Raw genomic sequence first — 23,836 nt, 5'->3', positions numbered from 1 at the left:
GCTGTCCTAAATGGTTTTTTGGAATGTCACCTTCCTTGATTCTCAACTGATGATACCCTGTCCTAAGATCAATCTTACCAAAAAAAATTGGCAACTTTCAACTGATCGAACAAATCATCTATCCTTGAAAGTGGATACCTATTCTTAATAGTGACTTTATTCAACTCCCTATAATCAACACATAACCTAAACGTATTATCCTTATTTTTCACAAACAAAACAGGAGCACCCCATGGAGAAAAAGTATGTTAAATAAATCCTAAACTTAATAACTCTTCTATCTGTGACTTTAACTCTTTCTTTTCACAAGGAGCCATAGGGTAAGGATTTTTTTAAATTGGAGAAGTTCCTGCCAGTAAATCAATGCAAAAATCTATGTCTCTCTTAGGTGGTAACCCTGGAAGAACATCTGGGAACACATCTTTAAATTTACGCACTACAGGTATTGACTCTACTGTCACTGTATCCTCAGTGGCACAATCAAGCAAACCAAACCCATTTTTACCACCAACTTTTTTCAGTTTTCTAAAACAAACTTTGTGGCTTTATGGAATCCTCAAACACAAACGGAGATTTACCATGCAAAAAATATGTAACTACTTTTGCAAAACAATCCACACTAGCATGATATTTAGCTAACCAATCCATACCTAGTATGACATCAAAACCACACATTTCTAGCACTATCAAATCTGCAGTTAATTCCTGGTCATTAACCATCATCAAACAATTCTTGCAAACTCGAAAAGGAAAATTTTTCCTTCCTAATGGTGTAGCTAAATCTAAAGTTTTGTTGTTACATAACATGTCTAACTCCAGTTCAGTTGCTATGCTTAGGTTAATAAATGATTGAGTAGAACCAGTGTCTATCAGCACATGCACTAGGTGATTGAATAATAACATTTTACCTTCAACCACCTGATCGGTCGCCGAGTCATCCCCTTCCACCATTGTATACAATACTTGACTCTCTTCTGATTCTTCTTGATTAGTAGTTATTACTGGTTCCATTGCATAAACCGCTCCTTGTTGAGCTAATCCTGTCGATGGTTCCTTTGGGAAATCCCTCCTAAGATGACCCCAACCACCGCAGCCATGAAGTGAAAGAACCCACACTAGAGCTTGTTGGTGCAGTCGGACTTGCTGGAAACGTACCCATTTCCCTTGAGGTCTAACTATAGGTGGACGTGTTGGGTATCGATATTAATCTTGTTGACCATGGTCTTATTGGTGGTCTGAAAAAAGTCTGATTAGGAGCAGAAAACATTGGTTGTTTTGCTGGACCTTGTTTTGCTGAAAATTGTTGCGGCCTTTCTCTAACTTGTTTTGCAAGTTGATCCTCCATCTCTTTTTCATAATCAGGAGACCGATTCAAAGCATCCTCATACGTCCTGATTCGTAAACATGAGAGTTGCTTTTACATCTCGGGATCCAATCCCCTGATAAATTTCTTCACTTTAGCCTCATCTGTGGCTACCAACTCTGCTCTTTAATACGACAACCTTATAAATTTATCATTACAAGCGCTAACAAACATACCACCCTTCGTTAAAAACATGAACTCATAAAATTTCTGATCTCTTGTCGTATCAGGTACATATTTGTCCACAAACAAATCTTTAAACATATTCATATTTGTCCACAAACAAATCTTTAAACATATTCTGGGTCATTACTTCACCACCCGCTTTCATTACTTCCTTCCACCAACCTCGTCTGGTCCTCGAAATCTGTAGGTAGCCAGCTTGACCCACATATCTCTATCATAGGTTACATGTTCTAAACCATGTTTTGCATGTTGCAACCATTCTTCCGCCTTCTCGAGATTTGGTGGGCTGCCATTGAATTCCTCTAGAGCGAGCTTTATATACTGTTGAAGTAACTGTCCAAGTTGATTTTGATTCGTACTGGCATAATCAGATCCTCTTGGTTCGAAGTCTGACCTGCACACCCTGAGTTGTGTCGTTGAGGCAAAATCCCAAGCCTTTCTTTCAATAACAGTTGATGTTGCCTCATCTCTGCCATAGACTTCATTAATACCTCTAGATTACTACTCTCAATATGTTGTCCACTTCCACCCTCCAAACTCTGATTTTCATTATTGTCTGTCATTTTCTTCCACCGCAAAAAGAATATAATTCTTAATATCTAAAACTTTACAAGACATTATAAGCACACTACTCACAAACAACAACAAATAACAACTACCATATTCAATAAGATTTTTATTCTTGATGTCTTTTAGCTCTAGCTTTTACTAAGCGCCCATATAAGATCTACTAATGGTCTCTGATACCAACATTGTAATGCCCCTTTTTCGGAAATCAGTAATTAGGATTCTAATACCAAGTCTATCTAAGACTGAGATAAAAACTTTCGAGACAAGCCAAGTACACAAACTACACTTTTCATAATATACATAACCATCTAATTTACAAGTGTGTTGTCTGTAGATATACAATATATACATTCAGGAGGTAGAGCCTTACTTGCAATAAAAAAAAAAGCAAGAAAGTACACCTTCAGAAAGTTACAAGACTGCACAGTACTACTCAGACTAGCAATGATATCTCAAGGACGAGTTAGAACAACTTAATCGACCCAGACACTAATTTCTCTATCGGCCGAGTCAACACCACTTGCATCGAGGCTACCTGTCACTAAAAGGAGGTGGAAAGATTGAGTTAAACAATCTCAGTGGATACTTACACTCCTCAAATGAAATCATCAAAGTTGATTTTCAAACGATGCAAAATTTCAGAAATGTTGTAACACATTTAATTCACTGCAATAACAATCAAGTAATCTATTTAAAGTAAAACAACACACACGAAACAATTCAAGGTATATGGAACTACTCCTTCAAACAATGTATATATTGGTGTCGACCAATTCCTTACACACCTATTAGATTATATTCGTGTCGACCAATTCCTTACACACCTTTTACGCATAAAAGCTCGAATTCATGTAGATATAAACGAATGAGCATATCCTATATGTATAACAATTGGAAATTCCTATTTCCCATAATATTCATACCAAACAAGCACACAATTCAGGTTCTTTTCAAGTAGGGGAAAGACCCAAAAGAATCAATAGGGTTTTAAGGAATCAAAATTCAGCCATGCATGAGTTTTTTTAAGTGCATAAATATAATTTTTGTAAAAACACATTAATGGTTGCAAAAGACTTGTGTAAATTCCCACCTCAAACCCGCTACTCAAACCTCAATCTTCGTAATCCGCCAATTGAATTCAAAGACACCTAGTCAAACAGTAAAACCTGCACAATGCAGTTTGATTAAAACTCACTTCAGTTTCAGCCTCTGACACCCTTGTACACAACACGAGGGTCTAAGTTTCAGGGTGCATAAAACATTCATCTTTGATTCAATTTAAACAACCAATAGCTCTTTACAAAGATAACAATTTCCTCTACAATTTTCATTAAGACATCATGAACTAAATCAATCTCTAGCATACTTGTAAAAGTCCATAAAGATGCCTACTCACCGCAGTTACAAGCAAATTCCAGATTTCATAATCAACTCTAAAATTAACAAAACTTAATCAGTTCAACTCTAAAACAAGCAACAAATCTCTAAAGTTTGGTATACTTTAATCCCTACATAAGAACTAAGGCTAATTCAAGTTGTAAGTGTCAAAATCCTTGAGAAAAGAACTGTCAGGAGCGCCAGACAGTTGCTATACAAAGTTTTTTATACATCAAAATGTAAAGTTCTAACTGCAATAACGATTGTCATGCTGGATTTCTTGTTCAAAAGATGAGCTAATACTTATCAGTAGAATCTTAGGCTAATTTAAGATGTATAATGTCAAGATCACTGAAAGAGAGTTGGCCAAGAATGTTGAACAACAGATACTGAAATAGGTGTAACTTACATTAAGTAGCTCAGGGCAGAACACTTGATCATCACAATAGATTCGTCTTTCAAAGTACTGAATTTCATGAGAAGAAACTTAATTCAGTTCATTTTCTATAGTGCCCTAGAATCAAACCGAAGCCACAGGACAAAATATGAACTTTCTGATATGAAGTGGTTTCTTTCAATTCACATATTTCTCTTGTGAAATATGATATTTACAGTGATTCTTATGGCCAAAACATACCCAATTCTAAGTTCCAGCAGAGTTCTGTCCCTAACACGAATCACAGACAGATATTAAGAAACAAAATAAAACAAAACAACCACAAAAATATTTTCAAAAGAAAACCCTATGATTCTGGTGTTACACAGATTAATGAATTTCACTAAACTCCCCTTAATTCGAACCCCAAACATATCATGTTTCAATTACAGGCATAGTTGAGACTAAGACCTAATGAAACCCTAGGTACTTCATGCTCGATCATATAACAAGATTTACAACAGTAGGGTGATTGGTTCACTGGAGAAAATATAAAGTATGATAATTTATCGTTGCAGGAGGAAATAAGGTTGATATCATACCTTCAGTCAAAACTCAAGAACAAAGAAAACCCTTCTTCAGATACCTCCCAATCTTCATGGAAGTCAACAGACAAGAATAAGAAATTCATTGTTTTCAATCACTCAAGATGTAGATAGGGGTTGAGTACGAATTTTCTATACTTTTGATTGTTTTTTATTTCACCCAGATCTCTCGTCTATTTTTCTCTGCAATTTTTCTTACAGTGACCAAGTACTAAGATCCCAGACGGATAAGCCTCAAGAGTTTTATCACAAATCATTTCCAAACATACCCCAACAAAAGCAATACGCGTCAAGAAGAGAGTTCGCCACGTACTCGTTAACTAGTGTTGACTAAGCTAAGGCAATTCAGAAAAACATAAGTTCTAACACATCACTAAGCTAAAAAAATGCACTATCAAATACAAGCACACCAAAATAGACATTTAACATCCTAAAAAAAAAAAATTACTGTCACCAAACAAAGCATATCCAACCGCACGGTTGGTCTCTGAAATTTTAAACTAACAACATCATAATTATTACTAATCAAGCCTAGATTAACTGATAAATGAAGGAAAATTATAGGATTGCTACACCACTACAGGTTGAAATTGTTTTGAGCTCAAGTATTCACCAGGGTTGGTAAATCTGGGTATGAGCATTAAGTGATGCATGCGGTATGAGGGTATGAAGCTGCAAGAAATTGTGTTGTTACTCGAATTGCGGAAGAAAAATAATGGGTTGTGTGACGTGGAGTCTTGATGTGGATGAGTTTTGAATGGTTTAAGATGGAAGCAAGCAATATCCATAACTGGTGGCTATTCATGGTGTTGGGTTGAGTCCCGGTAAGAATGGGTATGTAGAAATGGCTAGGCAGTGGTGGAGCTTAACTGCAGTGGATGTGTTGCAGAAGTAATAGTTTGAAGGTTATGTAGGTGGTGTTAGATCATTGCTCGGTCGAACTCGCATGCGTTGTTATTTCAAGCATGTTTGTCAATGTTAGTGATCAAAACTATAAGTATTGATTTCTAGTCTACTATAGCTAAATCTCGGACTAGGATATAAACTGTAGTTGAGCTCAAGAACTCCATGAAGAATCATCATACAAGACGAAGAACAAGTCAAGGAACCGGTGGAACTTCATCAACAAAAAGGTATGTGGAGACTTGAACTTATCTATCACTCAAAAGTCTATCTACTCTATCTCCTATCTTGAGACAAAAGTCATTTTGCTATATAAACTTTGATTATACACGTTTGTTATTTCGAGCTGAGTTTATCTCGCCTATCTATTTCTCGAAATATGTGTTGGTAAGCTTTCGCTTTAACCAAGTTCATCTTTACCTACTGACGAAAGTCATGTTATGTTTCAATCACTTTGAAAATTACTTTGACGAAAAATAGTTTGTAAATAACAACTATATAACGTCCTCTAAGAATATTTCAACGATTAAAACGAGAGTTTAGATTATATAACCATTGATAGATATAAGCATTGTTGTGGAAACACATATATGTATAAGTCCTTATTCCTTGAACCAAAGTTTGCAAACTTTTTTGATCAAGAGAACCGAAATAGTGGTGTGAGCTAAGTCCGCGAACTGGCGGAAGTTCTCGGCCCGAGAAAATCTGCTGGAGTTTGTGAACTCCTTCCGAGAACTTAAATCCGCGAACCCAGTCCGCGAGCTTGACTTGATTATATCTAAAAACGATTGTTTGTGAACTCATTCATATTGACTAAGGAATTCTAATTGCAAACGGTGGATATAAAGTTCATCAAAAGATTCAAGTGAATCAAATCGTTTTTGTTCCGATTGTGTCTTGTGAAGTTACAAAAGATCTAAGCAATTCAATAACTCTCAAACTAGTTTATTTGAGTCATTTGAACTAGTTATGGTGAAGAAGAAGATGGTTGATATGAAAGTGCTCATATGGCTAACCATTTGGTTAACTATTGTTGATCCAACAAATGTACATGTTTGAGTACGATTACACAAACCTAGAAACGTGCATTTCATGTGTGTGTAACAATCTAAGTTTTTGATCTAACGGTTGAAAGATATTAGCTTGAATCTAATCGGTTTTTCATCTAACGGTGAATATTGAATGCTTTGTTACCAAGCTAACATTGATTGCAAACCCTGATTTCAAAGACTATATAAGGGAGAACTCTAGCAACTGGGAAAACTAATCCCCACACCTTACATGTGATACTAGTTGTAAGCTAGAGTCGATTCTCCTTTAACCTCTAGTTTTCTTTTCTAAAACCGGGTTAACGACTTAAAGACTTCATTGGGATTGTGAAACCAGACCGATACTACTTTCTCGTAGTTGTGTGATCTGCTCTTGCATATTCTATCGTACGAGTACAATTGTAATAATTGGATTGAGATTGATATCTCTGATATGCAAGATATAAAAGTAATCACAAACATCTTCGTCTCATCATTTGTGATTCCACAATATCTTCTTTCGCCGCGTCGATTAAGATTATTGTGAAATGATTGATAACACTAGGTTGTTCTTCGGGAATAAAAGTCTTGGTTATCCATTGGTTCCTGTTCACCTTGATTTATCAAAAGACGGAACAAAACTCTTGGGTATTTCTGTGGGAGATAAATTTATTCAATCATATAGACTTTTTTTTGTGATACAGATTTGTTTATCAAGTCTTCGACTTTGGGTCGTAGCAACTCTTAGTTGTGGGTGAGATCATCTAAGGGAATCAAGTGCGTAGCATCCTGTTGGGATCGAGACGTATGAGCATAATTGTACCTTGGATCAGTGTGAGATTGATTGGGGTTCAACTACAGTTCGGATCGAAGTTAGTTTGTAGTAGGCTAGTGTCTATAGCGGATTAATACAGTATGTGTTCAATCTGGACTAGGTCCTGGGGTTTTTCTTCATTTGCGGTTTCCTCGTTAACAAAATTCCGGTGTCTGTGTTATTTCTATTCCGCATTATATTTAGTTATATAATTGAAATATCACGGGTTGTGTGTCGTTAAATCAATTAGAATATCCAACCTTTTGGTTGTTGATTTAATTTGATTGACACTTGGAAATTGGTCTTTGGTACTATCCAAGTTATCTCTCTAGTATTTGATAAAGACTCGCAAATTTCTATTTGCTTGAGTATAAATCAAATCGAGAGATTGAGATATGAACTCCTTTGATATACTTTTATCTAGATTGAGTCTGACTATCTAGGATTCTCTAGAAAGAATATTAGATTTAGTCCATACAAATTGCTAAGCGAAATATTGGGTGTGGTTGTTATACCCTCGCTTTTTTAATTGGTATCAGAGAAGGAAAACACGTTTTAAAGACCTTACAAGTCTGTGTTTGTGGCAATCTGAGTGTGAGGATAGAATCTCTGACATACACGCATACCAAGATGTCTCCTAAAGTTTTTAACTATGCCAAATGTCTTGGAAATACCTCAAAGGATTACTCCTTAGCCGATTCTTCCGAATCCCGAGGTAAGAAAGTTGTCCCATGTGCTGATATCTCTCTCTCCAATGATACATTAGGCATTATGGCAAAAGCTGAAATGGAGCTCACTAGAATTTCAAAAAAATTTACTGGGATCATTGATTTTCAGGATCATGATCAGCTTATAGATGAATTTGAAAAGTCTCTTGATCGATAACGTGAACTCTATAACATCATTGAGTCCTTCTCTAAGAATATTGATAAACTTCTCAAAGAATCTACTCTACAGCGTGAAAAGATTAATAATCTTGAGAATATTTTCAAAGAATACATAATTATAGAAAAACGTTTGATCGAGACACATTCATCAGATCTTAACAGATTTGGTGTTGAGAAAGAGAAACTAAGAACATCTCTTATTCTAGCCCAGGAACAGTCAGATCCTTGGAGAAGGAAAACTCTGTCCTAAGGAGAAACTATTTTGTACAAACTAATTCTCATGAATTACAGTACATGACGAAATGTTTTCTAGAAGAAGATTGTGCCAAGAAAAGTTTACATAACTTACAATCTTCTCATATGGCTATGAAGTTGAAACAGGTGCCAATTATTGCTTCTCCTTCACGAACCTGTACATTATGTGGAAAAAGGAATCACCGTGCTATTCATTGTTTTGCTAGGAGGAATTTTTTTTCTAAACTTCATAATTTTCTTCTTTCCACTGTCAATGGAGTAAATAGTCCATCGACTACTGCAGTGAATCGCATGCCCACAGAATCCCTGAAACCTTATAAATATGATCTCTTTCCTAGAAATCATTACAGGGCTCAAGTGCATTCTAGTGGTACAAATTCTTGTGCTGCTGATAAAAGCATTCCATGTGTTTATAAGGTTGTTTCAGGCGAATTTAAGTCTAGAAAATGGATCCCTCTCCATCTTGATCCTCTTAAAACAGTTACAATAGGTCCTAAATTTAGTCCTCAGAGAAAGACTTCTGACAGTATTATTAATGAAGCTGTGTCTTTTTCTTTTGGTATGAATGTAAATCGAAGAAAAGCGAAGAACACAAAGATCAAATTGTCAGATGATGTGTACAACTTCTCTCTCAATAATCATAGTGGGATTATTTCTCACTCTACCACCTGATTCCAGGTAATCATTTCCTTGTTTCTAACTTGAGAGATGCAAGAAAAATTATTGAGAGGTGCTCCAGTATGTTGTATATTATTTGTATGTTAAGTTTTCTGTTCATGCTGACCAGTCTGCAAACGTCCACGTCCTCCCCTTGTGATTTCATAGGGTTTCCAGAAACAAGAGTTCATAATACTGTTTACATACACATATATATACACTCTATATTGTGTTTTTTTCATCCCTAATAAAAATTATATGGAGTACTCTGCAAAATCTCAAGAGATTGTGCATTTTGATATGGTAGAAGACACTCAAGGACGTGAGTCTATTCAGGAGCTGGTTCTAAAGAAGTTGCTTGAAAGAAAGGATCACAACTCCTGTACTGATGATTCTGTCAAGGATTCAATTCATTTTCAGAACGATTCAAAGGTCGAGTTTGCAAATCTTCAACTGCAAATAAAGAAACTCTTAGATGGTCATGCCAGAATCCTTGCTAATCAGAATATTTTGATACAGAATTAAAAGAAGCTCATCATGGATTGTGGCAAGGCTAGACAGCTTTCTCGGGTTGTTGATCGTAAATTTGGTGCTCTAACTCACGAACATGGTGTATCTACGGTCAAGAAGGTAAATGAAATCAGTGACACCTTTGTATATGGGGAAAAATGATTTGCTGGTTTTTACGGAATTGAAGAGTCGTCCATGTGGAGACTCCGTGAACCGAGCGAAATGTTGAACCTCACACAGATGCACTGCAAGAAGGGAGTGCTTTAAGTTCGAGAGATCAATCTGTAAGACCCCTACTAAACCAAGAACAATGGCCGTTCCAGAGTCAATTCGGTCACAAGAGAGGATGGGTTGATCTGTAGGAGGGAAGATGAGAAATGTGTGAGATCAATGGTGATCTGAGATTGTAGGTGTGTTGTGAATTCAGCGTAAGAATGCTCTGAATGATTGAGTTTTGCCCAATTGAGAGTGATTTTTGTGAGTTCGTGTAGACGAAAGATTGTCTGTATGAACTTTGATAAGAAATTGCTCGTTTAGGCGACTGTTGTTCGAATGTTCGAAAACTCATGTCTTTTCAATCAGGATTCAGAGACATTTATAATGCCTGAGTTGAAAACACCATGATCCCATGAAGTGTGACAGTTGCTGGAATCAGAGAGTGAGAAGTGGGAAATCGTGTTTAAAACCAATTACTCATCGTGCGGAGACTTGGTTAACTTTCCACCCACTACTTTGTTGATTCCTTTAACTGATTTCACGACTCGCTCACATTCTCATCGTGGGTGAACACATGTGCCGTAGACCGCCAGACCAAAACCCTAATTAATATCCCCCCATGTGACACGATTGAAATCTCGTGATTGTGGAGTCAGTTGCTGACTTTATGGGACGATGAGTCCATGTAGTACTGAGTTGAACATGATTAGGAAATGTTCTGAAACTCGTGAATTTAATATGTCTGCTGAGACGAGGTATCGTTATAACCTAAGACGAGCAAACTGCGTTGCTGAATTGTTGAATATTGATAGTTGAACCAATATTCTTTTGATCTGAGTAAATATTGCTAGTCTGAGCGAATATTGCCAGTTTGAGTGAATGTTGCCGGTTCGAGTGAATATTGCTAGTTTGAGCAAATATTGCTCGTTTGATGAATTATTGGTAGCAAGACCAAATAAAATATTAATTTAAATTAATGACTGCTGGGTCGAGCAAAATAAATGAGAATGTTGATCATGGAATCAACATAAAATTATCAGTGTTTGAATCTGCTCAGAATCACGTTTCTGCAAAGCTCTGGATTCAAAACCCTAATTTTACCGAAATGATGATTTATTGAAAATCAACATAGGACCGGCTACATGGGATGACGGGTTCACCATATAACGCCCAGATGCTCAAATGAGCAAAAATACCAAAGTCTCTTGAGGACCAGTTGGTGAAATCATGATTAAATGCTGGTTTAACCATTTATTAAAATAATGCTCGTATGAGCGACAAATAATAAAACCTGGTGTAGAAAATATGAGGGACCCGCCAAGAGGTCATAGGACCGGCTCCTGGTGGCCGTGGGACCAATAGATGGTCGTTTGAGCAAACTTCCAATTGTTTGGAAAGAGTTTGAACCTAATATGAGCAACTGAGTAAATTAGGTTAAAATCATTAAAGCATGTGGGACCAGTTGTTTGCAAGCCTCAGGGTCACCCTTGGTCGATCAAGGGGATGTGTCCGTGTCACCATGATGTCCGCGCTTCAGTCCTGAGAATTTTGATATTTTCTGGTGCACGTTTGAGCAACATTTGGAGAAAATATGCAAAATCCATGGTTTTGCTGAAACTGGGAAAAGTACATGAGATGATGTAAATAATAAATAAAACATGGGATTTCAAGGTGTGGGATCGGCACGACTAGGGCATGGCCAGCCAGCTGACAGACGCGGTCTCACATGCTTATCCCAGTTTTATGTGATTTTATGTGTTTTCTCTGATTAGAGGGAAATTTCATGAAACTGGAGAGTTTGGTGAAATTAGGGAACTCTCATGAGAGCTAATAATAAAATAGGGAATGGGAATGTGGGACCGGCATGGCTAAGGCATGGCCTGCCGGCCAATGGGCTCGGGTCCCAAGCCACTCTTCCCAATTTTATGTAGTTTTGATGAAATTATGGAGTTTTCATGAAATCAGGAAACAAAACACCAAATAATAATAATATAATAATGGCATGTGGGACCGGCTAGGGCATGGCCGGCCGGCTAGAGCCCGGTCCCACAAATTTTCTCTAATTTTTGATATTTTGATAAAATCATGTGATTTTAGAGAAAATACATGAAATTAGGTAATTTTATGGAAAATTCATGAAATCAAGGGAATTTTCATAATTTAAGAGGAAAATAATAAAATAGTGGGAACATGAGGTGTGGGACCGGTCACGACCAAGGCACGGCCGGATGGTGCTCGGTCCCGCAACACCTTTCCCTAATTTTATTATTTTTGATAAAATCATGTGATTTTAGAGGAAATACATGAAATTAGGTAATTTTCATGATTTTAGGGAAAATTATGATAAAATATGAAGTTGGACGCGGGACTGGTCACGGCATGACCGGCCGGTTGGTGAGCCCAGTCCCCTGGCACCCCTGCTAATATTTTATTATTTTTTCTTCCTATTTTGCATAGATTCCTCGTTCATTCGTATCTTTTGAAATGCTCGTTTGTGCATTCAAAATGCTAGTCTGTGTGTCGTTTGTTAAGTACACCGAGAGTACAAATGTTAAATCAAAATCCTCAGAACAATAAAGATAAAGTAGAAGTTTCTCTCTAATTTCTTACCAACTGGGTGGGATTCGCAGTAATCATCAGAATGATACTTATGTGATGTCTAAAACATGTAACTGCCATCGAATTTTGATATATCTCAAACTATACCTAGGGACATTATGGACCAGGATTTGAAACAAAGCATCGACCTAATCTTCCATAATAAGAACCTACATTTTAAAGGTAACGGCAACCGCAACAAGAAAAATAAAATAAGCAACACAACGAACCACATAATAAATCTTCAAGTGCAAGTAATAGATTATCAATTAACCTTTAAAATAAAATTTTCAACTAAGGTTCGCCGTTTATATGTCATACAAATGTATGCAATTATCCATTTATAACATTTCTTGATTATGCATGAGATATTATATGGATGGTATTTTTCAATTAATTCCCAACGTACATCAGAATTCTTGAAAAAAAAAATCAATCCCGAAAACCATATATTAAAATAGAAATTTTGGCTTTATTGTTAAGTAGAATACTCACTTGGGCATTGAAAAAACCAAAAAACTATAAAATAATTCATGTACGGTAATCATGATATGGTAAAATTTTCTATATCTTATTGGTTCATCTCTGGTTCCCAACCTAACCCACCATAATGAAACTACAAAACATCATATAGCGGTAAGTATGCAAGATGACACTCAAACATGTGAGTGAACTTATTACTTCATTAAGTTGTGGTGAAAAATAATGGAGGCTTGATCTTGAGACTCCATGAGTCCATGTAATGTAAGAATAAGTTGGTTTGTTTCTTGCATATGAGATGGTTTCCAACCTAACTCAGCGTAAGGGGACAACAAAACATTACATATGGGAAAGTACGCTAGATGTAACTCAGAAATCCGAGTGAAACTCTTTTTTAATAAAAATATATCTGAATGAACCTATTTCCTCTATTAATTAATTGATTTCTGGTACTTTTTGTCCAAGTTTTATGCTTGGTCAATTTTGTCCGTCCAACTCAGGGGTTGGTAATCATTTCCCATTAAAGTTGACTTATCTTCAGTAATTATCAAAAAAAAAAAAAAGAACTTAATCACTTCATTGGTATTTGTTTGATTTTGATACAAAAAAAATGTAAACAGATGAACAGTTTTCTATATTTACACCTATATTCGCATTATGTATTGGGATCTTAAGCATAAACGGTTTTGGCTTACTGAATGAACTATGTCATATGCGGGAGTCGAACCCACAACCACATCGGTAAAAACCATGCGCTCTACCATTTGAGTTAATACAACAAATAGAGGAGTTGCAAATACACATAGATGTGTTGTTTGATAGTTTCATTAATTTAATTTTTTTGAAAATAGTTGTAGCATGATCACCATTCACAGTAGACATCATATCAATGAACTACCTAAACCATGTATATTTGAGCACCCAAAACATCCCCTAAGGCATTAGTGGGTAATTAGTTTTTTACCACTTCCTGGGCTTTTCAAAAACAACTGTTATTGGGCTGAAGTACTTACCCATGCTGTCATTCACAGTTGTTTTATAAAAAAAAAAAAAAAAAAATTAAACTAGTTTCAATATCAGTTTTTTTATAGAGGCGAATTTTTGGTGGTCTCTAGGTAGCTTTTGTCTAAGTTGTAAAACGACTGTGAGCAAAAGAAGATTCTATGATGCATGTTTTTGGCGGGATTTTTCGCGCCAGAAGCAATGGTTAGATGATGAGCCTAAATGGATCAACGATGACAGATGAGAATCCTCGTTTCTATCGACTGTATATATTTCTTCTCTCTCACCTTTATCTTTTACGTTTCTCTCACTTGTTCTTACACAGGAAAGAAAATTCACAGACAAAAAGAAAAATCAAAGAGAGAAAAATGATTTCAGATTGAAAAAAAACCCTGACTAACAAGTGATTCAAAAACCTATTTCTCTTCTATATCCGTAAACCCCTGTTCTCAAAACCCTATTTTTGTTCGGTGTCTATAAACCCCTTTTCTCAAACCCTAGTTCTCTTCGTATCTTCAAAATCCCTTTTCTTCATAACCCTATTTTCGATTTCAGTTCTCATCAGGTAAAGTTATGGTTTTAGAAAGTCAATTTTTTTGTTTTGTTTTCGATTTCTTTGATATTAGGGTTTGAATCTAATTTTTGTGTTTTTTTTTTGAATGTAGAAGTCCTTCAGGTGCAGATTAATCTTCAGGTATAACAACTCCTTCACTTTGATTCTATTTGATTTGAATTTGGTAGAGGTTAATTTCGTGATAGTTTGTCCAGTTCTTGTCTTCAATTTCTCTGTTAGGGTTTTAATTGAAGTTCCTTTGTTTTTAATATTGTGTAGAAAAGGTGTAGTAATTTCTCAAAGATCTCCAGGTATAACATCTCGATCAAATATTTGTTTTAATTTTTCTATGGTTTTAGAATCTTGAATAGCTTTTCATACTTTACTTTGATTCGTATTTAGTGTGTTATCATGATGTTCTTATAGTTGAATTAGGATCTTTTTCATGTTCTTACAGTTGGCTTTTGATTTTGTGACGAAACCTCATGTTCTACTTTGAGGTAGTTGTGTTCAAGTTCTGAAATTGTGTTTGTATAGCATGGATTGATTTATATTGATGTTCTTCTTCATTCTATCATGATTTGTTACGATTTAGTTGCATAGATATAAAGATTATTTGCAGATGTGTAAGAAGTGATTGTTTGTAGTTTAGTTTTGTACTTAATATGCTTTTGATAAGTTGCTTTGAACCACTGTTGCATTGTTTAAATGTATATGGTTAGATATCAATCTCTTACATGTAGGTTTTGTGTCATGATATTGTGTACCACTGCTGCAGTTTTTGTATTGTTGCTTATTATGGGTTTTTTGATTAGATAATATGGATAGGGGACCTAGAAGTAGCAGCATATCTCTTCGGTCTGGAAATCCTACCACAAATCAACCTACCTGGACTCCTTTGGTTGATACACGAAGGTCTCCATCTACTAATGTTTCAGACAGTCATGGAAGAAGATCGAATTCAAGTGGAGGGTCTGGGTCTCATCCATCGTCTCAGGGTGAACATTCTCCTAGTGGAGGTTCAGAGCCGTGGCATGAGGCTTTATGTCAGACAAATAGTGATAGTGAACCTGAAATTAGTGAAGAAAGCATGATTGATAATGTAGCTGTTTTATCTTACTTCCCTAAATATGTTACTTATTTCAAGTTTTCTTAGAAATTTTAATGATTTTGTATTGTTCTGTATAGGTGATGATCAGCGTCTGCCAATTGATTTTAATGACATAGGCCAACCTATAGGACCTACCAAAAAGACGTATGCCACCAAGCTGGGGAAAATAACCAGAAATCTCGTCCCACCATCTATTAAAAGTTGGAAGCAAGTTCCTCTGCCATTTAAGGAAGAAATCTGGAGGAGTCCCTCCAATGCATACATGGTTCCTTAATATCTCAAGGCCAAAGCTTTGAAAATGACAAATCTGTTATGGAAGAATGCCAAGACTAAACTAAGGGCGATGTGTGATGACTGTTCCAGTGTTGCTGAAATGAGAAAAAGGATACCCAAAAATTTGAAAAAAGAGGACTGGGATGACTTCGTTGATATTGTGAGTAAAGGCGAAGATAAGGAGGTTAGGGAAAGAATGAAGAGAGCAAGGTCAAAGCTAAAAGCTGCACACAGTACCGGTAGGCGTGGTATTGCACAACGCCGACATGAAATGGAACAAGCAAGTCCCACTGGTAAGGTATTAAGGGTTGACCTGTACCTGGCTACACATGTGTACCAAGAAATGTCTGAAGAGGACCGTCTACACTTCGATCCCCTATCTTATGAAGTAACATCAAGAGATTATGTTGTAAGTTCTATGTTCAATGAATAAATTAGATTCACTAGTTCCGTTATTTGTTATCGTCTTATGCATAATGTTGGCTATATTGTGCAGCAAAAGGTGAGGGAGTTGAATGAAACAGATGAGTTTAGAGGTGAGACTGATCAAGATAAGGATGCAGTTGCGAAGGTGGGTTGAGCTGATTATATATTGCTGTTTTAGAGATGAATTTATATTGTTGTATCGTATAATAAAATTGTTACTAACTAATTTTATATATCTGATGATAGGTACTTGGCCGTGATGGAAGGGGTGTTGTTCGAGGCTTTGGAGGTGGGGTCTCAAAGACTGAGTTACGTGCATCTGCAGTTAGTAGAGAGCTGTTGCGTAAGGAGAAATTGAAGATTGCTGCTGTAGAAAATCATGTCCGTAATCTTGAGGAGACTGTTGAGGAGCTAAGAGCCTTAAGTGTCAGCCCTGGCACCAACAATGCTAATAATACTCAGGTCATATATTCTTAGTACCTTTAGTTAGCACTAGAAAACAATGAATGGACATCGGTCTGAATTAAACTAAAATGATTAACTTAGAACAATTAGTTTGGATTATTTCTTATTGTTGGATGTTTTTCTGTTTATAGCCAATGAATGTGGATGGTCAAAGAGTCTAGTATGTTGTATTAAGGAATATGCGCAAGGGTGCAGTTGCATTCGGACGTATTGATAGGAGTGCTGATGAAAATGATGATTTTTATTTTCTCGTCCTCATTGATAAAGTAGTGATACCCATTGAGCCGCTCTGCGTTGGAGAAGGAACTCTTTCTAGTGTGAAACATGGTGACAATATTTTGTGGCCCAAGCACTCTGTTGGACCTTGGCCAGTAGTACTTGATGCAGATTTTTGAAGTTGAAGGTTTCTGGTAGTTTAAGTGAATATTTTGGAGCTTTTTGGGACTTTTTGGGGTATACAAAGGGATGTTGTGAAGTATATGGGGAACATGTAACTATCTTGAAGAAATATATGGATATGGTGTAAGTATTTTTGGACAGTTGATACGGTGCGAGTATTTTGGGATCTAACTTGTGGTTTTGAGTCTCTTCTCTTCTTTTGTAGTCTCTTCTCTTCTTTTGTAAAGAAGAAATTCAAAACTCAATCTTAGTTATCGGATAATTTACAAGTTTAATGGTTTATTATGTAGCTTCAGCAGGTTTTATAGCCCTGCTATTATCTAATGAAATATTCTTATGGTCACTTATAACTTGTTCAATGTCAGGAACTTCTGTAAATGTGCTTGTACTTTAAATTGCAGTTTTCAGATTATAAGTTACTGAAAATCCAGTAGTTGCAGTTTGTATTTAAGTTTGACTTGTAGATTAAAAATGCATTCATATATCAATTTCAGTGCTTGCTGTTTATAAATTACTGAAATCCAGTAGTTGCAGTTTGTATCTTAGTTTGGCTTTATAGATTACAAATCCCTTATTTGTAGTATGTCCGGTGATCTCAAAATTTGAGTATCAGATGGACTGATTGTAGTTGGACATTATAAATTAGATAGAAAATTCTCAAACTTAAAGTGATTGTAGTTGTTCACTGTAACTATGAGCTTTAGTTTCTTCTTAATGTGAAACTACAATCAGTCTTAAGGTGTTGGCCAATTTCAGTTACGATTAGGTACTAGCCAATTTCAATTGCAATCAATTTGACAATTTCCCCAACATGATACGATATATCATCCCACATGGAAAGGAGATTCAGCCCAGTCAGGTGATGCTGAGTCATCTGACTCAAGTTAGACTATTATAGTCATAGTCAGGTTTTTAAACAAATCTGTAAAGAAAAACTAGACCTTATCTCGTCTTTCTCTCTCATTCTCATCTGAAAAACATTTTCTTCTCATTCTCTCTTAGATTTTGAAGATAATCAACGACACCTACTTGAGAGAAATTTATTAGGGTTGCGTATTTACTAGTCAGGTTCTGATTTCAGAGGATTTATGAAGGCTCAACAACTCAGAGCTTAGTATCAGATCTCAAATATCCTGCTCTTACATTAGAGTATGTACTTGAGTTCAAGATTATTAGGGCATATACTTAGTTCAACTTTATAATTAGTTATAGCTTAATTGATTTCTATTTCAGTTGGAAACCCTTGTTAAATTCTGAGTTAATTAGGTATTTGAACTGATTTTATGTTTCTTAAATTTGGGGGTTCTGTCAAATTAAAATTGTTCTTTTACTTCTTTTCTCTTTGCCAGTTCATGGCTAGGATAATATGAGCGGAATTCTTAGGATGATTTAGATCATGCTTCTATGTATCCTGTTTTTGGGTTAAAACTACTCCACAAGGTGAAAATAGATTTCTAATTCTTAATTGATTTCAGTTGGAAACCCTAGCTAAATTCTGAGTTAATTAGGCTTTTGAACTGATTTTATATGTTTCTTAAATATGGGGGTTCTTTCAAATTAAATAATCTGACTAGAATTTGTATTTGTATATATCACTGGGTTCTGCTTTATGTCCTTTTCTTACTATCTTGATCAATTACAGTAATAGAACTGATTGCTTTTGTCATTTATTTGTAGATGTCAGGACGTCGTATAAATCCTCCTTGTAAAGAATGGTTCACTGCACGTAAGGGTTCACCGAGGTTTATTGAAGGTGTTAAATCTTTCATTCAATTTACAGCTGACAGTCTTGGGAAAGATGTAAATCAATTTCATTGTCCTTGCATGAAATGTCAGAATTATAATAGTCGTCCAAAAACTCTTGATGAAATACATGGGGATATTCTTGATCATGGGTTCGATGTGACATACCGAACATGGATCCATCATGGTGAGAAACCTCGTGAGAATAATTCCACTGTTAGAGCTTCCGCATTACCCACTAATAATGTTGTGAGTGAAGCTTCTTTTTCGAGAATGGTTGACTTGTTCTTAGACACACTAGGTCGCACTGAGCTTGGTAACCATGAAAATGGTGCTATTGATGAAGATGGTTCAAATGCTAATGTTGAAGATGGTTCTGGTGCTAATGTAGAAGGTGGTGCTGGTGCTAGTGTTGAAGATGGTGTCGATGCCGATTTAAGAAAGAGGATGTTGGATGCATTACAACCCCTGTATCCATATTGTGGTGGTGAACATACAAAACTGTCGACAGTGATTGAGCTGCTTAGTTTGAAAGCAAGGTATCAGTGTTCCAATATTTTTTTTACAGAATTATTAAAAATTTTGAAAACTATTTTACCGGGAGGGAACACGTTACCATCTACATGTGCTAAAGCTAAGGGTATGCTCAAGCCATTTAACTTGCCGGTCGAGATTATCCATGCTTGCTCTGATGATTGCATACTTTATCGAAAGGAGTATGGTGATTATGAAGAGTGTCCTAAATGTCATGCAAGTAGATGGAAAGTACCTCCTGAAGGAAGTGATCCAAATGCTAGAAAAGTGCCAGTGAAGAAACTAAGGTTTTTCCCAATTACTGAAAGGTTACAGCGTTGGTATGGTACTCCATGGATTGCTGAGCAGATATACTATCACTCTAATGTTGAAGAAAGTATTACACACATGCGACATCCTGTGGATTCTTCTTCTTGGAAGTCAATTGATAGGAAGTGGCCTGAGTTTGTTGCTGAGAAACGTAATGTGCATCTAGGACTAGCCACTGATGGTTTTAATCCTTTTGGAATGATGACTACACACAGTACTTGGCCCGTCATGGTTTTTCCTTTTAACCTTCCCCCACCAGTATGCACGTCAAAAGATTTTACACTGTTAGCACTACTTATTCCTGGTCCAAGTGGTCCCAAATGGCAACATTGATGTTATTTGTAGCCCTTAATTGATGAGTTAATTGAGTTATGGTTAAAAGGAAAGCTAACGTATGATGCACACACAAAGACTTCCTTTATAATGAAAGCAATTTTAATGTGGTGTATACATGACTATCCGGCTTATGCGTATATGTCTGGTCTGCGAACATCTGGAAAATTTGGTTTTCCGGCATGTGGTGAAGATACTGAGGCTCTGAGGCTGAAATGGGGTAATAAGTTTGCATACATGGGTCATAGAAGATTTTTAAGAGATCGGTCTCACCCTTACAGACGTGAAACCGACAAGTTCAATGGATTTAAGGAAGATAGGGGTGCACCAATTCGTTTGAGTGGCGTTGAATTGTTTGATAGGACATCAACAACAAACAAGGAATTCGGGAAGATGGTAAAGCGGTCACTAGTTGATTCTCCGTATTCGAAGAGATCAATTCTATACAATCTGCCATATTGGAAGGTAAGTGAATATGTGGTTATTTTCCGGCATTTGCTAACTTTAATCATTATGTTCTTGTTATTTATAAGTTTTTCTAACTTAGTTAATCTTAACTTTAGTTTCTGCAACTTCGTCATAATGTGGATGTGATGCATGTAGAAAAGAACTTTGCGGAGAACATGTTTGGGACTTTCATGAACCACAAGGATAAGTCTAAGGATGGGGATCCAGCGCGCAAGGATTTGGAACTGCTGAACTTAAAACCTGACTTGTGGTTGATGGAAACAAATGGTAAAGTAGAACTCCCCCCAGCTCCTTATTGCTTGCCTAAGAATTAAAGAGAACTAGTCTGTAAAACTTTTAGCAAACTGAAAGTTCCTATTGTTTATAGTGGAAACTGGAAAAAGAAAGTGGATATGAAAGAGTTACAATTTAAGTGTTTGAAGTCCCACGACTACCACATGCTTATGCAGGGTTTGATGCCAATTTTTCTAATGTATTGTTTCAAAGATCATAAGCTTTTGCGTGAGGCAATACGTCAATTGTCATTGTTTTTCAAAGTTCTTTGTTCTAAGGTTATTGATCGTGAAACGCTTCGTCTAATGCACGAACGTGTTGTGGAGTCTTTATGTGTGTTTGAGATATACTTCCCACCGGCTTTTTTTGTTACGATGACTCATCTTGTCGTACATTTGGCCGAAGAGGCACTAACATTGGGACCAGTTCAATTTAGGTGGATGTACCCTTTTGAGAGGTATACTTCTTTAATTGTTGATACTTTCAGTTTCTTTATTACTTTATGAACTTATGTATACCTTACATATATATAATTGTGTTACTAATTGCATGTGCAGGATGATGAGAACTTACAAGGTTTATGGTCGGAACAAAAACTATATTGAAGGGTCAATAACTGCACAATATGAGGTCGATGAAGGAGCGCGCCATTGGATGGAGTTCATTCCTGAGGGTAAGCAAAAGTATTATAAGTGTCATGGAAAGATAGCATTGCACGGTGAGGTTTACGAAGGTCCAGAACCGCCTAATTCACAAGGAAAACCATACCAATTAACTTCCTTACAGCATCAACAAGTTCGTCTTTGGGTATTGAGACATTCAGAAGAAAATACTGAATGGGAAGAGTAAGTAGAATCCTTAACTTTGTCTCTGAACAATTTCTTTACACCATTTTGACCATATAATTTGTATAGTGTGAAGTAACCCTGTCATGTATAATTGTTTTTATTGTTTCACATGAAATACAAGGCATACAATAATACTTTTAACCGAAGATCAAGGAGCAAGCGTCAGGATTACATTCCCTGGTTAAGAGATCAACTTCTAGGCACTCCCATGACAGATTTTCATAGGCTCGTACTTGGACCTTCCTTCAAGACAGTTTCCTATAGAGCGTATTCGGTGAATGGTTATCTGTTTTATACAGCAGAGGCAGAGCAATATATGACTACACAAAACAGTGGAGTGACCATGGATACCTTCACCAGCTTCATAGCAAGCGCCAAAGATACCAACTTGGTGGGCGATGATACTTCTTACTTTGGCATTGTGAAAAAGATACTTGAACTCGATTATGAAGATTTCACAGAAGTTGTTTTTCTCTGTGATTGGGTCCGGGTCGAAGACAAAACAACTGGATCATATGTGGATGCAGAGACAAACTCGAGGTTCGTGAACTTCGAAAAGTTTAAGAGAAGCTCTAAAGAAGTTGACGAACCCTTCATCCATGCTTCTCAAGCTGCCCAAGTCTTTTATTGCGCTGATGAGACTAGAAAGCATTGGCATCTTGTATTAGAATCTCCCAAGAGATCCGGCCTAAAGGTGAATGCTTATAAAGATCCGTATGTGTTTGCTGCATCCATGAATCAACCTTCTTTCTTCAACATCTTTAGATGACGACGAGTATTGGATGGAGATTAGGTAATATCTCTCGACTGAATGCTTGAATGCTTGCAACACTTATATTTGTTTATATGATTTCAACCTTCTACCTTGATTAAAGTTATTTTTTGAGTCTGTGTATACTTGTTCCAACAAAGAAAAGAAAGATGTCCATGTAGTTTCTTACTTTCTGGTCCTTTAACTGGTAATTAACATTTTCATTCATTTATTTCATTATTTGTGAAAGCTTTACATCTTCTATTACTTTTGTCAGTGACCTTCAGATCTGCTGTTGTATAACTTAGTTGCACTTTTTTTTGCAGAGTGAAGGTGGTGCAGCTGTCTGGGTTCCTGCACTAGGGAGAGATATTTCTAGAATACGGGTTGGTTCTTTCTACAACCTGCCTCAGGGACAACACATAACATTTGCTCCATCTCAAACTGGGCATCCAGCCTTTGCTGGGATATATCACCCAACACGGACAATGGGAGGAGCACCTGTTCACCCTCTGCTTCAGCAGTCTTAAACCATGGATGGAGCTGTTGAAATGGTAGGACCTCCTGCAGGTGTTTATCAGCAGCAGCCTCAATGCACACGGGTGAATTGGACCAATACTTACTGAAATAGAAAGAAGTTTCGTTATATTTTTTGGAGTTCAGAATGCTCAAGTATAATTATAACTTAGAATGGTGTGAATTCAGTACCCATGTAAAACTTTTCGTGGTTTTTGACCTAACTATCAACTCGATTAATATAAATCGAGTTTCTGTTTTAAACATATTTTGAATTTGGATTGAATGGTGAATGTTTCAAATGAGCATCTATTAAAGTTCAGTTTAGTGAATTTCAAATTTTATGCCAGTCAGAAATGTGAATCAGATTTTATAAATTGTAATAAATTTCAAATTTCAGGCCAGTCAGATGAAAGCCTAGTCAGACTGGGATTCAGACGAATCAGACTTTTAAAAAGTATTCAGCCCATATAAAATACTGGTAGAAACAGACGATTAACTTTTATATTTTCTAATTTAAAACTTTAGAAACCACTGTTAATGTCAGTGTTATCAATTGACTGTCAGCGAAAGTAGTATTTTTAAAGATATCAACTTCTGTGAGACACAGTCGTTTTGGAAAAAACCACTAATATATTACAACTAATGATCACAATCGTTTTTGATGATATTACCTCTTCTATTGCCAGTGGTTTAACTTCCATTTTACACTAGTGAGGTGTACTAATAATATTTCTATGTTGTGGGATCAAGCTTACTTTTGAGCATCACCAATTAAGTGGGAAACAAAATTGGAGCTCAAGAATTGCACAATTATGTTAATACCCACGGAGTTTACTGAGCTAAGCTTACCGAGGAAAAACTTAGGCTTGAACATAGTTATATTTGCCATCTGCAGAAGTCGAACCCACAACTACATGGAAACCATGTGCTTTTCCATTTGAGCTAAGACAACAAGTATCATTTCTTAATGTAATTGGGTCTTAATATAATGATACTTAAGCGTG

General features: G+C 36.3%; 1 long non-coding RNA gene across 1 annotated transcript; it reads right to left on the bottom strand.

The window, feature by feature from the left end:
- Positions 1–2,391: 2,391 nt before the first annotated feature.
- Positions 2,392–4,677, bottom strand: LOC113271636. Its single transcript, XR_003322264.1, has 2 exons — positions 4,475–4,677; positions 2,392–3,285 (listed from the first exon to the last, which is right to left on the bottom strand). It is a non-coding gene; the product is annotated as an uncharacterized LOC113271636 (long non-coding RNA).
- Between the last annotated feature and the right edge of the window lie 19,159 nt (positions 4,678–23,836).

The sequence above is a fragment of the Papaver somniferum genome, chromosome 4 (assembly GCF_003573695.1).
Source record: "Papaver somniferum cultivar HN1 chromosome 4, ASM357369v1, whole genome shotgun sequence".
Classification (NCBI taxonomy): domain Eukaryota; kingdom Viridiplantae; phylum Streptophyta; class Magnoliopsida; order Ranunculales; family Papaveraceae; genus Papaver; species Papaver somniferum.
The sequence above is the reverse complement of the archived record's forward strand: the minus strand, read 5'-3'. Positions and strand labels throughout refer to the sequence as shown.